General features: G+C 49.1%; 1 protein-coding gene across 2 annotated transcripts in view; it reads left to right on the forward strand.

The window, feature by feature from the left end:
* ryk (receptor like tyrosine kinase) overlaps positions 1–16139 on the forward strand; it is a 492414-nt gene that overhangs the window by 154553 nt on the left and 321722 nt on the right. The window lies entirely within an intron of this gene.

Consider the following 16139-nt stretch of genomic DNA (forward strand, 5'->3'; position numbering starts at 1 on the left):
GACAGACTAAGCCTGTGTGGAATATAAGGAAAGTAGGAAGGAACTTAAGCAAGGAGTCAGGAGGGCTAGAAGGGGTCACGAAACGTCATTGGCAAATAGGGTTAAGGAAAATCCCAAGGCTTTTTACACGTACATAAAAAGCAAGAGGGTAGCCAGGGAAAGGGCTGGCCCACTGAAGGAGAGGCAAGGGAATCTGTGTAGAGCCAGAGGAAATGGACGAGGTAGTAAATGAATACTTTGCATCAGTATTCACCAAAGAGAAGGAATTGGTGGATGTTGAGTCTGGAGAAGGGTGTGTAGATAGCCTGGGTCACACTGAGATCCAAAAAGACAAGGTGTTGCGCGTCTTGAAAAATATTAAGGTAGATATGCCCTCAGGGCCTGATGGGATCTACCCCAGAATACTGAAGGAGGCTAGAGAGGAAATTGCTGAGGCCTTGACAGAAATCTTTGTATCCTCACTGTCTTCAGGTGATGTCCTGGAGGACTGGAGAATAGCCAATGTCGTTCCTTTGTTTAAGAAGGGTAGCAAGGATAATCCAGGGAACTACAGGCCAGTGAGCCTTACGTCAGTGGTAGGGAAATTACTGGAGAGAATTCTTCGAGCCAGGATCTACTCCCATTTGGAAGCAAATGGACGTATTAGGCAGCATGGTTTTGTGAAGGGGAGGTCGTGTCTCACTAATCTGATCTAGTTTTTCGAAGAGGTCACAAAGATAATTGATGTAGGTAGGGCAGTGGATGTTGTCTATGTGGACTTCAGTAAGGCTTTTGACAAGGTCCCTCATGGTAGACTGGTACAAAATGTGAAGTCACACGGGAAAAGGGGTGAGCTGGCAAGGTGGATACAGAACTGGCTAGGTCATAGTAGCAATGGAAGGGTGCTTTTCTAATTGGAGGGCTGTGACTAGTGGTGTTCCGCAGGGATCAGTGCTGGGACCTTTGCTGTTCGTAGTATATATAAATGATTTGGAGGAAAATGTAACTGGTCTGATTAGTAAGTTTGCAGAGGACACAAAGGTTGGTGGAATTGCGGATACAGATGAGGACTGTCAGAGGATACAGCAGGATTTAGATCGTTTGGAGACTTGGGCGGAGAGATGGCAGATGGAGTTTAATCAGGACAAATGTGAGGTGATGCATTTTGGAAGGTCAAATGCAGGTAGGGAATATACAGTGAATGGTAGAACCCTCAAGAGTATTGAAAGTCAGAGAGATCTAGGAGTACAGGTCCACAGGTCACTGAAAAGGGCAACACAGGTGGAGAAGGTAGTCAAGAAGGCATACGGCATTCTTGCCTTCATTGGCCGGGGCATTGAGTATAATAATTGTCAAGTCATGTGCCAGCTGTATAGAACCTTAGTTAGGCCACACTTGGAGTATCGTGTTCAATTCTGGTCACCACACTACTAGAAGGATGTGGAGGCTTTAGAGAGGGTGCAGAAGGGCATTAGCTATGAGGAGCGGTTGAATAAACTCAGTTTGTTCTCACTGGAACAATGGAGGTTGAGGGGCGACCTGATAGAGGTCTACAAAATTATGAGGGGCATAGACAGAGTGGATAGTCAGAGGCTTTTCCCTCGGGTAGAGGGGTCAATTACTAGGGGGCATAGGTTTAAGGTGCGAGGAGCAAGGTTTAGAGTAGATGTACGAGGCAAGTTTTTTTACACAGGGTAGTGGGTGCCTGGAACTCGCTGCCGGAGGAGGTGGTGGAAGCAGGGACGATAGTGACATTTAAGGGGCATTTTGATAAATACATGACTAGGATAGGAATAGAGGGATACGGACACAGGAAGTGTAGAAGATTGTAGTTTAGTCGGGCAGCATGGTCGGCACGTGCTTCGAGGGCCGAAGGGCCTGTTCCTGTGCTGTACTTTTCTTGGTGTGTTGATGCAGGCGTTGGACTGGGGTGAGCACAGTAAGAAGTCTTACAACACCAGGTTAAAGCCCAACAGGTTTATTTCAAACACTAGCTAGTGTTTGAAACAAACCTGTTGTACTTTTCTTTGTTCTTTTTTTTTGTTCAGAGATATTTGAATCGTCGACAGCCACAGGTGAGGTGCTTGAGAATTGTAAATGTTGTGCCTTTGTTTGAGAAGGGTCGCAGGGAAAAGCCTGGGAACTGCAGACCAGTGAGCCCAACGTCTGGTGGGTAAGCTATTGGAAGGTATTCTGAGAGACAGGATCTACAGGCAAGGACTGTCCCTAGACAGTCATCATGGCTTTGTGAGTGGAAAATCATGTCTCATGAATTTGATTGAGTTTTTTTTTTTGAAAGGGTGACCAAGAAGGTAGATTACGTTGTCCACATGGACTTTAGCAAGGCCTTTGACAAGGTACTGCATGGTAGGTTGTTGCATAAGGTTAAATCTAACGGGATCTAGGGTGAGGTAGCCAACTGGATACAAAATTGGTTTGACGAGGCTTGTTTTTCAAACTGGAGTCCTGTGACAAACGGTGTCCCTCAGGGATCAGTGCTGGGTCCACTGCTATTTGTTTATATTAATGATTTGGATGAGAATTTAGGAGGCATGGTTAGGAAGTTTGCAAATGACACCCAAGATTGGTGGCATAGTGAAGAAGGTTATATGAGATTGCAACGGGAGTTTTAAGGACAGAGAGATGGTCCTTAGATGGGCAAAGAAAACTCGGAGCAGTAAGTGGGAGAACGCGGTGATCCGCCTATACCAAGACTGGAGTGCGGAGGTGGCGAGAAGGAGGGCGAGCTTTAATCGGGCCAAGGCGGTGCTTCACAAAAAGAAGATAAAATTCGGAATGCTGCAACCGGCAAGACTGTGGGTCACATATCAAGGGAGGCACCACTACTTTGAGACGGCGGATGAGACGTGGACTTTTATCGTGGAAGAAAAATTGGAATGAGTGGGTTATTTAAAAAAAAAAAGAACGTTTGAAACAAAATGGTGGGGCGAGTATGGGGGGCGAAGAAGGGGGGAAAGAGGAGTTTTATGTTATTAATCCTGCAATGTGGTAACTTTTCTCTCTTCCACAGGAGGTGGTGGGGGGAGGAAAGGAGGTGGAAGAGATGGGGCGTTGGCCATTGGGGGCGGGGCCAAGGGGGAAGCGCGGGCTCGGTTCCCGCGCTATGATAATCATGGCGGGAATAGGGAAGCAGGAAGGAGGGGGCATCGCACGGTGCGAGCCGAGGTCACGGGGGGAAGCCGAGGTCGGCCAGAGTTTGCTGACTTCTAGGAGCAACACGGGGGGTGTAACTACGCTAGTGGGGGATCTAGTGGGGGGGGGTGGGAGGGGGGAATTATTGGGCTGCTGCTGCTGGGGAGAGGGGGGGAGCTGGTATGGGGTGGGATGGGCGGGGGGGCACCGCCTGGGGGGGGACACAGCTGCGTGGGAACCAGGTGAGGAGCTGGAAAAAGGGGATGGCTAATCGACAAGGGGGGGGGTAAAAAGCCCCCCAACCCGGCTGATCACGTGGAACGTGAGAGGGCTGAACGGGCCGATAAAGAGGACACGGGTACTCGCACACCTTAAGAAACTTAAGGCAGACGTGGTTATGTTACAGGAAACGCACTTGAAACTGATAGACCAGGTGAGACTACGCAAAGGTTGGGTGGGGCAGGTGTTCCATTCGGGGCTAGATGCGAAAAACAGGGGGGTGGCTATATTAGTGGGGAAGCGGGTAATATTTGAGGCAAAGACTTTCGTGGCGGATAGCGGGGGCAGATACGTGATGGTGAGTGGCAAACTACAGGGGGAGACGGTGGTTTTGGTAAACGTATATGCCCCGAACTGGGATGATGCCAATTTTATGAGGTGTATGCTAGGACGCATCCCGGACCTAGAGGTGGGAAAGTTGGTAATGGGGGGAGATTTCAATACGGTGTTGGAACCAGGGCTGGACAGGTCGAGGTCCAGGACTGGAAGGAGGCCGGCAGCAGCCAAGGTGCTTAAAGATTTTATGGAGCAGATGGGAGGAGTAGACCCGTGGAGATTTAGCAGACCTAGGAGTAAGGAGTTTTCGTTTTTCTCCTATGTCCACAAAGTCTATTCGCGAATAGACTTTTTTGTTTTGGGAAGGGCGTTGATCCCGAAGGTGAGGGGAACGGAGGATACGGCTATAGCCATTTCGGATCACGCTCCACATTGGGTGGACTTAGAGATAGGGGAGGAAACAGAAGGGCGCCCACCCTGGAGAATGGACATGGGACTAATGGCAGATGAGGGGGTGTGTCTAAGGGTGAGGGGGTGCATTGAAATGTACTTGGAACTCAATGACAATGGGGAGGTCCAGGTGGGAGTGGTCTGGGAGGCGCTGAAGTCAGTGGTTAGAGGGGAGCTGATATCAATAAGGGCACATAAAGGAAAGCAGGAGAGTAGGGAACGGGAGCGGTTGCTGCAAGAACTTCTGAGGGTGGACAGGCAATATGCGGATGCACCGGAGGAGGGACTGTACAGGGAAAGGCAAAGGCTACACGTTGAATTTGACTTGCTGACAACGGGTACTGCAGAGGCACAGTGGAGGAAGGCACAGGGTGTACAGTACGAATATGGGGAGAAGGCGAGCAGGTTGCTGGCCCACCAATTGAGGAAAAGGGGAGCAGCGAGGGAAATAGGGGGAGTGAGGGATGAGGAAGGAGAGATGGAGTGGGGAGCGGAGAGAGTGAATGGAGTGTTCAAGGCATTTTATAAAAAATTATACGAAGCTCAACCCCCGGATGGGATGGAGAGAATGATGGGCTTTCTGGACCGGCTGGAATTTCCCAAGGTGGAGGAGCAGGAAAGGGTGGGACTGGGAGCACTGATTGAAATAGAGGAAGTAGTGAAAGGAATTAGGAGCATGCAGGCGGGAAGGCTCCGGGACTGGATGGATTCCCAGTTGAATTTTACAGGAAATATGTGGACTTGCTCGCCCCGCTACTGATGAGGACCTTTAATGAGGCAAAGGAAAGGGGACAGCTGCCCCCGACTATGTCTGAGGCAACGATATTGCTTCTCCTAAAGAAGGAAAAGGACCCGCAGCGGGTCCTATAGACCTATTTCCCTCCTAAATGTAGACGCTAAGATTCTGGCCAAGGTAATGGCAATGAGGATAGAGGATTGTGTCCCGAGGGTGGTCCATGAGGACCAAACTGGGTTTGTGAAGGGGAGACAGCTGAATACGAATATACGGAGGCTGCTAGGGGTAATGATGATGCCCCCACCAGAGGGGGAAGCGGAGATAGTGGTGGCGATGGATGCCGAGAAAGCATTTGATAGAGTGGAGTGGGATTATTTGTGGGAGGTGCTGAGGAGATTTGGTTTTGGAGATGAGTATGTTGGATGGGTGCAGCTGTTGTATAGGGCCCCAGTGGCGAGTGTGGTCACGAATGGACGGGGATCTGCATACTTTCGGCTCCATAGAGGGACAAGGCAGGGATGCCCTCTGTCCCCATTACTGTTTGCACTGGCGATTGAGCCCCTGGCAATAGCATTGAGGGGTGCCAAGAAGTGGAGGGGAGTACTTAGAGGAGGAGAAGAACACCGGGTATTTCTGTGTGCGGATGATTTGTTGTTATATGTAGCGGACCCGGCGGAGGGGATGCCAGAGATAATGCGGACACTTTGGGAGTTTGGAGAATTCTCAGGATATAAACTGAACATGGGGAAAAGTGAGTTGTTTGTGGTGCATCCAGGGGAGCAGAGCAGAGAAATAGAGGACTTTCCGCTGAGGAAGGTAACTAGGGACTTTCGTTACTTGGGGATCCAGATAGCCAAGAGTTGGGGTACATTGCATAGGTTAAATTTAACGCGATTGGTGGAACAAATGGAGGAGGACTTCAAGAGATGGGACATGGTATCCCTGTCACTGGCAGGGAGGGTGCAGGCAGTTAAAATGGTAGTCCTCCCGAGATTCCTCTTTGTGTTTCAGTGCCTCCCGGTGGTGATCACGAAGGCTTTTTTCAAAAGGATCGAAAAGAGTATCATGAGTTTTGTGTGGGCCGGGAAGACCCCGAGAGTGAGGAAGGGATTCTTACAGCGTAGTAGGGATAGGGGGGGGCTGGCACTACCGAGCCTAAGTGAGTACTACTGGGCCTCCAATATCTCAATGGTGAGTAAGTGGATGGGGGAAGAGGAGGGAGCGGCGTGGAAGAGATTGGGGAGGGCGTCCTGTAGGGGGACTAGCCTACAAGCTATGGTGACGGCCCCATTGCCGTTCTCACCGAAGAAATACACCACAAGCCCGGTGGTGGTGGCGACTTTGAAAATTTGGTGACAGTGGAGACGGCATAGGGGAAAGACGGGAGCCTTGGTGGGGTCCCCGATAAGAAACAACCATAGGTTTTCCCCGGGGAGAATGGATGGGGGATTTGGAATATGGCAAAGAGCAGGAGTAACGCAACTGAAAGATCTGTTTGTGGATGGGAAGTTCGCAAGTCTGGGAGCGCTGACCGAGAAATATGGGTTGCCCCAAGGGAATGCATTCCGGTATATGCAACTGAGGGCTTTTGCGAGGCAGCAGGTGAGGGAATTCCCGCAGCTCCCGACGCATGAGGTGCAGGACAGAGTAATCTCAAAGACGTGTGGGGGACGGTAAGGTGTCAGATATATATAGGGAAATGAGGGACGAGGGGGAGATTATGGTAGATGAGCTGAAAGGGAAATGGGAAGAAGAGCTGGGGGAGGAGATTGAGGAGGGGCTGTGGGCAGATGCCCTAAGTAGGGTAAACGCATCGTCCTCGTGTGCCAGGCCTGATTCAATTTAAGGTGTTACACAGGGCGCATATGTCTGGAGCACGGCTCAGTACATTTTTTGGGGTAGAGGATTGGTGTGCGAGATGCTCGAGAAGCCCAGCGAATCACACCTACATGTTCTGGTCATGTCCGGCACTACAGGGGTTCTGGGTGGGGGTGACAAAGGTGCTTTCGAAAGTAGTGGGGGTCCAGGTCGAACCAAGCTGGGGGTTGGCTATATTTGGGGTTGCACAAGAGCCGGGGGTGCAGGAGGCGAGAGAGGCCGATGTTTTGGCCTTTGCGTCCCTAGTAGCCCGGCGCAGGATACTGTTGATGTGGAAGGAAGCCAAGCCCCCGGGGGTGGAGACCTGGATAAATGACATGGCAGGGTTTATAAAGCTGGAACGGATTAAGTTCGTCCTAAGGGGATCGGCTCAAGGGTTCACCAGGCGGTGGCAACCGTTCGTCGAATACCTCACAGAAAGATAGAGGGAATGAAAAAGAAGAAGGCAGCAGCAGCAGCCCAGGGGGGAGTGGGGGGGGAGGAACCAGAAGGAGTCTCAGGGTTATTAATATATATGTATAATATGTATAGGTCGTTGCTATAAATAATTGTATATTGGATTGTTAAACCATATTTTTGGAGAGTGTTTATCTGAGACAAGGCAGTTGCCATTTAGTTTTAGTTTTCGTTTTTGTTATATATTATTTATTCTTTGTTTATAAAACAGGTCATTGTTATTTATACTGCTATATTATTGTGTAAAGGATACACAAGGTACTGTGATGGTTGACCAAAAATTTTCAATAAAATATTCTTAAAAAAAAAGAGAGGGTGTCCTGTAGGGGGACTAGCCTACAGGCTATGGTGACAGCCCCATTGCCGTTCTCACCGAGGAACTACACCACAAGCTATGGTGGTGGCTACACTGAAGATTTGGGGACAGTGGAGACGGCATAGGGGAAAGACTGGAGCCTTGGGGGGGTCCCCGATAAGAAACAACCATAGGTTTGCCCCGGGGGAATGGATGGGGGATATGGAATGTGGCAAAGAGCAGGAATAACGCAACTGAAAGATCTGTTTGTGGATGGGAAGTTCCCGTGTCTGGGAGCGCTGACCGAGAAATATGGGTTGCCCCAAGGGAATGCATTCAGGTATATGCAACTGAGGGCTTTTGCGAGGCAACAGGTGAGGGAATTCCCGCAGCTCCCGATGCATGAGGTGCAGGACAGAGTGATCTCAAAGACATGGGTGGGGGATGGTAAGGTATCAGATATATATAGGGAAATGAAGGACGAAGGGGAGACTATGGTAGATGAACTAAAAGGGAAATGGGAAGAAGAGCTGGGGGAGGAGATCGAGGAGGGGCTGTGGGCAGATGCCCTAAGCAGGGTAAACCCGTCGTCCTCGTGTGCAAGGCTAAGCCTGATTCAGTTTAAGGTATTACACAGGGCGCATATGACAGGAGCACGACTCAGTAAATTTTTTGGGGTGGAGGATAGGTGTGCGAGGTGCTCGAGAAGCCCAGCGAATCATACCCATATGTTTTGGTCATGCCCGGCACTACAGGGGTTTTGGATGGGGGTGACAAAGGTGCTTTCAAAAGTAGTAGGGGTCCGGGTCGAACCAAGCTGGGGGTTGGCTATATTTGGGGTTACACAAGAGCCGGGACTGCAGGAGGCGAGAGAGGCCGATGTTTTGGCCTTTGCGTCCCTAGTAGCCCGGCGTAGGATATTGCTAATGTGGAAAGAAGCCAAGCCCCCGGGGGTGGAGACCTGGATAAATGACATGGCAGGGTTTATAAAGCTAGAGCGGATTAAGTTCGTCCTAAGGGGGTCGGCTCAAGGGTTCACCAGGCGGTGGCAACCGTTCGTCGAATACCTCGCAGAAAGATAGATGGAATGGAAAAAAGAAGGCAGCAGCAGCAGCCCAGGATCCGGGGGGGGGGGGGGGGGGAGGGGGGGGGGGGGGGGGAGAGAGGGGTGTGGATGAGGAACCAGAAGGACTCTCAGGGTTGTTAATATATACTGTATAATATGTATAGGTCGTTGCTACAGATAATTATATATTGGACTGTTAAATTATATTTTTGGAGAGTGTTACTTGTGATAAGGCAGTTGCCAATTAGGGTTGGTTTTCATTTTTGTTATTTATTATTTATTCATTTTCTGTTTATAAAATAGGTCATTGTTATTTGTGTTGTTATAATATTGTGTAAAGGATGCACAATGTCCTGTGTTGGTTGACCAAAAATTTTCAATAAAATATTTTTTAAAAAAAAGAGATTGCAACGGGACCTTGATCAATTGGGCCAGTGGGCCAATGAATGGCAGATGGAGTTTAATTTTGTTAAATGTGAGCCGATGTGTTTTGATAGATCAAATTGGGGCACAACATACTCAGTTAATGGTAACGTGTTAGGAAGAGTTATAGAACGAAGAGATCTCGGAGTACAGGTTCATAGCTCTTTGAAAGTAGAGTCACAGATGAACAGGGTGGTGAACAAGGCATTCGCATGCTTGGTTTCATTGGTCAGAACATTGAATACAGGAGTTGGGACGTCCTGCTCAAGTTGTACAAGACATTTGCAAACCACACTTGGAATACTGTGTACATCAGACCATAAGACGTCGGAGCAGAATTAGGCCACTCGGCCCATCGAGTCTGCTCCACCGTCCAATCATGGTTGATATTATTCTCATCCCCATTCTCCTGTCTTCTCCCCATAACCCCGGATCCACTTATTAATCAAAAACCTATCTATCTTTGTCTTAAAGACTCTCAGTGAGAGTCTGCGGCAAACAGTTCGACAGATTCTCCACCCACTGGCTGAAGAAATTCCTCCTCATCTCTGTTTTGAGGATAACCCCTTTCGATGAGATTGTATCCTCTGGTTCTGGTTTTTCCTACAAGTGGCAACATCCTCTCCACGTCCACTCTATCCAGACCTTGCAGTATCCTATAAGTTTCAATAAGATCCCCCCTCATCCTTCTATACTCCCAACGAGTATAGACCCAGAGCCCTCAATCGTTCCTCATACGACAAGCTCTTCATTCCAGGAATCATTTGTGAACCACTTCTGAACCCTTTCCAAGACCTGCACAACCTACCTTAGATACGGGCCCCAAAAGTGCTCACAGTACTCCAAATGGGGTCTGATCAGAGCCTTATACAGCCTCAGAAATACTTCCCTGGTCTTGTATTCTAGTCATCTTGACATGAATGCTTCCATTGATACCAACATGAACCGTAAGAGAATCTTGAACAATAACTTCCAAGTCCCTTTGTGCTTCTGATTTCCTAAGCATTTCCCCATTGAGAAAATAATCTATGCCTCCATTCCTCCTTCCAAAGTGCGTAACCTCACATTTTTCCAATGGGCAGCACGGTAGCACAAGTGGATAGCACTGTGGCTTCACAGCGCCAGGGTCCCAGGTTCGATTCCCTGCTGGGTCACTGTCTGTGCGGAGTCTGCACGTTCTCCCCGTGTCTGCTTGGGTTTCCGCCGGGTGCTCCGGTTTCCTCCCACAGTCCAAAGATGTGCAGGTTAGGTGGATTGGCCATGATAAATTGCCCTTAGTGACCAAAAAAGGTTAGGAGGGGTTATTGGGTTAGCGGGATAGGGTGGAAGTGAGGGCTTAAGTGGGTCAGTGCAGACGTGATGAGCCGAATGGCCTCCTTCTGCTCTGTATGTTCTATGCCACTTCTTTTCCCACTCTCCTAGCCTGTCCAAGTCCCTTCTGCAGCCCCCCTGCTTCCTCAATACTACCTTTCCCTCCACAGACCTGCAAACTTAGCAACAGTGCCTTCAGTTTCTTCTGCCAGATAATAAGTGTATATTGTGAAATGTTGTGGTGCCAGCACCGACCCCTGAGGCACACCACTAGTAACCGGCTGCCATCCTGAAAAAGACGCCTTTATCCCCACTCTCTGCCTCCTGCCAGTCACCCAATCCTCTATCCATGCCAGGATCTTATCCTTAACACCAGGGCTCTTAACGTATTTAAGAATTTTTATTGTCGCAAGTAGGCTTACATGAACACTGCAATGAAGTTACTGTGAAAATCCCCTAGTTGCCTGTTCCGGCACACAGAGGGAGAATTCAGAATGCCAAAATTACCTAACAGCACGTCTTTCGGGCCTTGTGGGAGGAAGCTGGAGTACCCGGAGGAAACCCACGCAGACACTGAGAGTACGTGCGGACTCCACACACACACTGACCCAAGCCGGGAATCGAACCTGGGAGCCTGGAACTGTGAAGCAACAGTGCTACCCACTGTGCGATCATGCTGCCCCCTGTGCTTCCCGTGCAGCACCATGTCAATGGCCTTCTAGAAATCTAAATGAATCACGTTCACTGGTACTCCTTTGTCTTTCTTGTTCCTTCCTCAAAGAACTTTGAACAGATTTGTCAGACATGGCCTCCCCTTGACGAAGCCGTGCTGACTCAGTCCTAATTTATCATGCACTTCTCATCATTAATCTAAAATCTTACTAATGACCCAAGTCAGGCTAACCGGCGTATAATTTCCCATATTCTGCCTCCCTCCCTCCCTTCTTAAACAGCGGTGTTACATGAGCTACTTTCCAGTCCTCTGGGACCCTCTCTGCCTCCCGCTTTTCCTGAATTTCACCACCAATGCCTCCGCAATCTCCTCCGCTCTCTCTTTCAGAACTCTGGGGTGTAGTCCATCCGGTCCAGGTGATGTATCCACCTTCAGGCCTTCCAGTTCCCCCGGAAACTTCTCCTTCGTGATGGTCACTGCACTCACCTCTGCCCCTGATTCTCCTGGAGCACTGGCATCCCACCGTGAAGGGTGGCCATTCTGCATCCCTCCTGCCATTGCTGTTGCACTGTCTTCCCTGCTCGGCTCCATTTCCAACCACCTTTGGCCAGCTCCTCCCTCATGCCTTTGCAGTTACCCTTATTCATCCACCGTGAAGACTGATGCAAAGTACTATTCAGTTTGTCTGCCATTTCCTTGTTTCCTATGATTACTTCTCCAGCCACATTTTCCAGTGGTCCAATGTCTATTTTTGCCTCTCTCTTACCTTTTATATCTTGAAAACAAACTTCCTATTTTCATTTATATTCCTAGCTACCTTGCACTCATATTTAATCTCCTTATTGTTTATTTAGTTGTCCTCTGCTCGCTTTTAAAGGCTTCCCACTAATCTTTGCCACTTTGTATGCTTTTTCTTTTTCTTTTATGCTGTCCTTGACTTCCCGCATCAACCATGGATGCCTTGTCCTCCCCATAGCATGTTTCCTCCTCCTTTGGATGAATTCCTGTTGTGCCTCCCGAATAACCTCCCAAAAGCTCCTGCCATTGCTGTTGCACTGTCTTCCCTGCTTGGCTCCATTTCCAACCACCTCTGGCCAGCTCCTCCCTCATGCCTTTGCAGTTACCCTTATTTAATTGTAATACCAGGGGCTGGTTTAGCACACTGGGCTAAATAGCTGGCTTTTAAAGCAGACTGAGGCAGGCCAGCAGCACGGTTCAATTCCTGTACCAGCCTCCCCGAACAGGCTCTGGAATGTGGCGACTAGGGGCTTTTCACAGTAACTTCATTGAAGGCTACTTGGGACAATAGGCGATTTTCATTTTTCATTTCTATACCGTAACATCTGATTGCAGCTTCTCCCTCTCAAGCTGCATATTCTATCATATTGTGGTTATTGTTCCCTAAGAGTTCCTTCACCTTAAGTTCCCTAATCAAATCTGCCTCATTGCACATCACCAAATCTAGAATTGCCTGTTCCCTAGTAGGCTCTGTCACAAACTGCTCCCAAATAATATTTCTTAGACATTCCACAAATACCTTTTCTTGGGACCCACTACCAATCTGATTTTCCCAGTCCACCTGCATATTGAAGTCCCCCATGATTATTGTAATATAATAGATAATAGAACAGTACAGCACAGAACAGGCCCTTCGGCCCTCGATGTTGTGCCGAGCATTGTCGGAAACCAAGATCAAGCTATCCCACTCCCTGTCATTCTGGTGTGCTCCATGTGCCTATCCAATAACAGCTTGAAAGTTCCTAAAGTGTCCGACTCCACTATCACAGCAGGCAGTCCATTCCTCACTCTAACCCCTCTCTGAGTAAAGAACCTACCTCGGACAATCCCTCCTATATCTCCCACCCTGAATATTATAGTTATGCCCCCTTGTAACAGCTACATCCACCCGAGGAAATAGTCTCTGAACGTCTACTCTATCTATCCCCCTCATTACCTTATAAACCTCTATTAAGTCACGGGGGAATGTGGAAACTCCACATGGACAGTGACCAAGAGCCGGGATCGAACCTGGGACCTCGGCGCCGTGAGGCTGCAGGGCCACTGCGCCACTGTGCTGCCCAACTTCATTCCTCACTAACAGTGCAACCCCGCCCCTTTTGTCCATCTGCCTGTCTTTTCGATAGGACACTTATCCTTTCATATTTAGATCCCAGCCCTGATCCCCTTGCAGCCACGCCTGTGTGATGCCCACAACGTCGTACCGGCCAATTTCAATGTGCGCAACAAACTCATTTACCTTCTTCCATGTGCTGCGCACATTTACTCTCAGTCCTGCATTGTCCACCTCCCTTCTCACACTTGTCATCTGTTTTGTTCTGCCTGAGAATGATGTTGTTCTCTTATTTTTGTTCTCTATTTCTCCATCATTTCAGACACCACCTCAGCTGGCGCTCTGGTTCCCATCCCCTGCCATACTGGTTGAAATCCTCCCGAGTTGCTCTAGTAAACCTCCCAGCCAGGATATTGGTGCCCCTCCAGTTTAGATACAAGTCCTTCTTGTACAGGTCCCACCTACCCCGAAAGAGATCCCAAAGGTCCAGAAATCTGAAACTCTCCCTCCCACCCCACCAGTTTAGCCACGTGTTTAGCTGCACTATCCTCCTATTTCTAGCCTCACTGGCACGTGGCACAGGAAGTAATCCTGAGATTACAACCCTAGAGGACCTGCTTTAAATTTACAGCCTAACACCCTGGACTCCTTCTGCAGGACCTCATCACTTTTCCTGCATCTCTCGTTAGTACCTGTGTGTACTAAGACCTCTGGCTGTTCACCCTCCCCCTTCAGGATGTCCTGTGTTCGTTCAGAGACATCCTTGACCCTGGCACCACAGAGGCAACATACCATCCTGGAGTCTCTTTCATGTCCACAGAAGCGCCTATCTGTGCCCCTTACTATAGAGTCCTCTGTAACTATTACCGTCCTGCACTTTGCCCTCCCCTGCTGAGCAACAGAGCCAGTTGTGATGCTACTGTTCTGGCTGTTGTGGTTTTCCCCTGATAGTGTATCTCTCCCAACAGTATCCAAAACAGTATATGTTAGAGAGTGGGACAGTCACAGGGGATTCCTGCACTGCCTGCCTGCCCTTTCTAGCGGTCACCCATCTGTCTGCCTGCACCTTGTGTGTGACCATGTCTTTACCATCCTATCGATGACATTTTCCGCCACCTGCATGCTCCTAAGTGTATCCAACTGTTGCTCCAACCGATACCACACGGTCTGTGAGGAGCTGACATTGGTTACACTTCCTGCACAATTCTGATCACCCTATTATAGAAAGGATATTAGTGCAGGAAAGCTGTACTAGGATGCTACCGGGGCTTGATGGTTTGAGTTATAGGAGAGGCAGGATATTCAGGGACTTTTTTTCCTGGCGCTTTGGAAGCTTAGCGGTGATCTTATAAAGGTCTATAAAATAATGAATGGCATTGATAAGTCAATCTCTTTTCCCAAAGGTAGGGGAATCTAAAACTAGAGGGCTATAGGTTTTAGGTGAGAGGGGAGAGGATTCAGAAGGGCAATTTTTTCACATACAAGATCTTAAGTTTCTGGAACGAACTGCAAGGCGCAGTAGTAGAGGCGGGTACAATTTTGTCTCTTAAGAAGTATTTAGACGGACGTCTGGTGGCGACCATGGTGTGAGTGGTCGCACATTTGGTAGCTCCCACTTGTGACAGTCTGTTTTTGGATCTTTTCCCCAATTAACGAGCGAATGTTTTGGTGTAAAAAGAAGCAGGGGTGATGGAGGAAGGTTTTTTCCACCAGTGGATGGATTTGAGGACCAGAAGTCAGTTTAGGCAAAAGAAGCGAGAAACTTTTTCTGGGACACATGGGAAAATGGCGGTGGTCTATGGAACAGCTGTGGACTTCTTGAACGAGAAGTTCACCCAGTAGAGGAAAGAGTCTCTGGAAGACCTAGTGAGGACGGTGGATCTGCTTAAAATGGGGATCGACCGCGTGGAGATGAGGTTGGAGTCTCAAAGCCAGGTGATCCAAAAGGTGGAGGAGACGGTGAGTGAGCATGAGCAGCAGCTTACTTCGTTGGCAGCCGAGATGGGAGTGATGCGAGATACCCACAAGCAGCTTCCGGAGAAGGTGGAGGATCTGGAGAACTGCTCCGGGAGAAGAATCTGAGGATTGTGGAGTTGCCAGAGGTTATTGATGCAGCGGACACTGGATCGTATGCGGCGAAGATGTTGGACAAGTTGCTGGGAAAGGGGGTCTTCGAATGGCTGCTGGAGGTGGACCGGGCGTACAGTGCGCTGATGAGCAAGCTGCAGGGCAATAAGCCGCTGAGGATGAAGGTGGTGCGGTTGAACTGGTTTCTGGACAAGGAGCGGATCCTGAAGTGGACTAGGCAGACGAGGCAGTGTACCTGCGAGGGCAGCAAAGTTTTGAGTGTTCCAGAACCTGGGTGAGGAGCTGGCCAAGAGGAGAGCGGGCTTTAAAGTGAAGGCTGCCCTCTTTAAGAAATGGGTGAAGTTTGAAATACTGTACCTGGCTCACCTCTGGGTAACTTACAAAAGTCGAGAGTATTATTTTGTGATGCCGGAGGAAGTGATGAAGATTGAGAGACAATGGACTAGCTGGAGAAGGAGTACATTGAACTTTGGAGGAGGTTTTTTTTCCCTCTGTGGGCCATTATCTTTTGTTTTTCTGTGGAGGTTTGTTCTCATCGCTTTTGGTCTTTAAATTTTGATGTTGTTGTTTGCACCAGGAGACTGTTGGGGAGAGAATCAGTGTAGGGGGGGTAGGATGTTAGGCGCCATGGACAGGGGCTGCCAGGTGATCTGGGGGTGGGCTAGTTCACGGAAGCGCAGCGGTGGGGGAGCAGGTGCTTATAGTGTTGATATAGAATCATAGAATTTACAGTGCAGAAGGAGGCCATTTGGCCCATCGAGTCTGCACCGGCCCTTACAAAGAGCAACCCACTCAAGCCCACGTATCTACACTATCCCCGCAACCCCCACTTAACCTTTTTGGACACCAAGGGCAATTTAGTCGTATCATAGAATCATAGACTTTACAGTGCAGAAGGAGGCCATTCAGCCCATTGAGTCTGCACCGGCTCTTGGAAAGAGCACCCTACGCAAGGTCCACACCTCCACCCTATCCCCATAACTCGAACCCCACCCAACACTAAGG

This window comes from Scyliorhinus torazame, chromosome 14 (assembly GCF_047496885.1).
Source record: "Scyliorhinus torazame isolate Kashiwa2021f chromosome 14, sScyTor2.1, whole genome shotgun sequence".
NCBI lineage: Eukaryota > Metazoa > Chordata > Chondrichthyes > Carcharhiniformes > Scyliorhinidae > Scyliorhinus > Scyliorhinus torazame.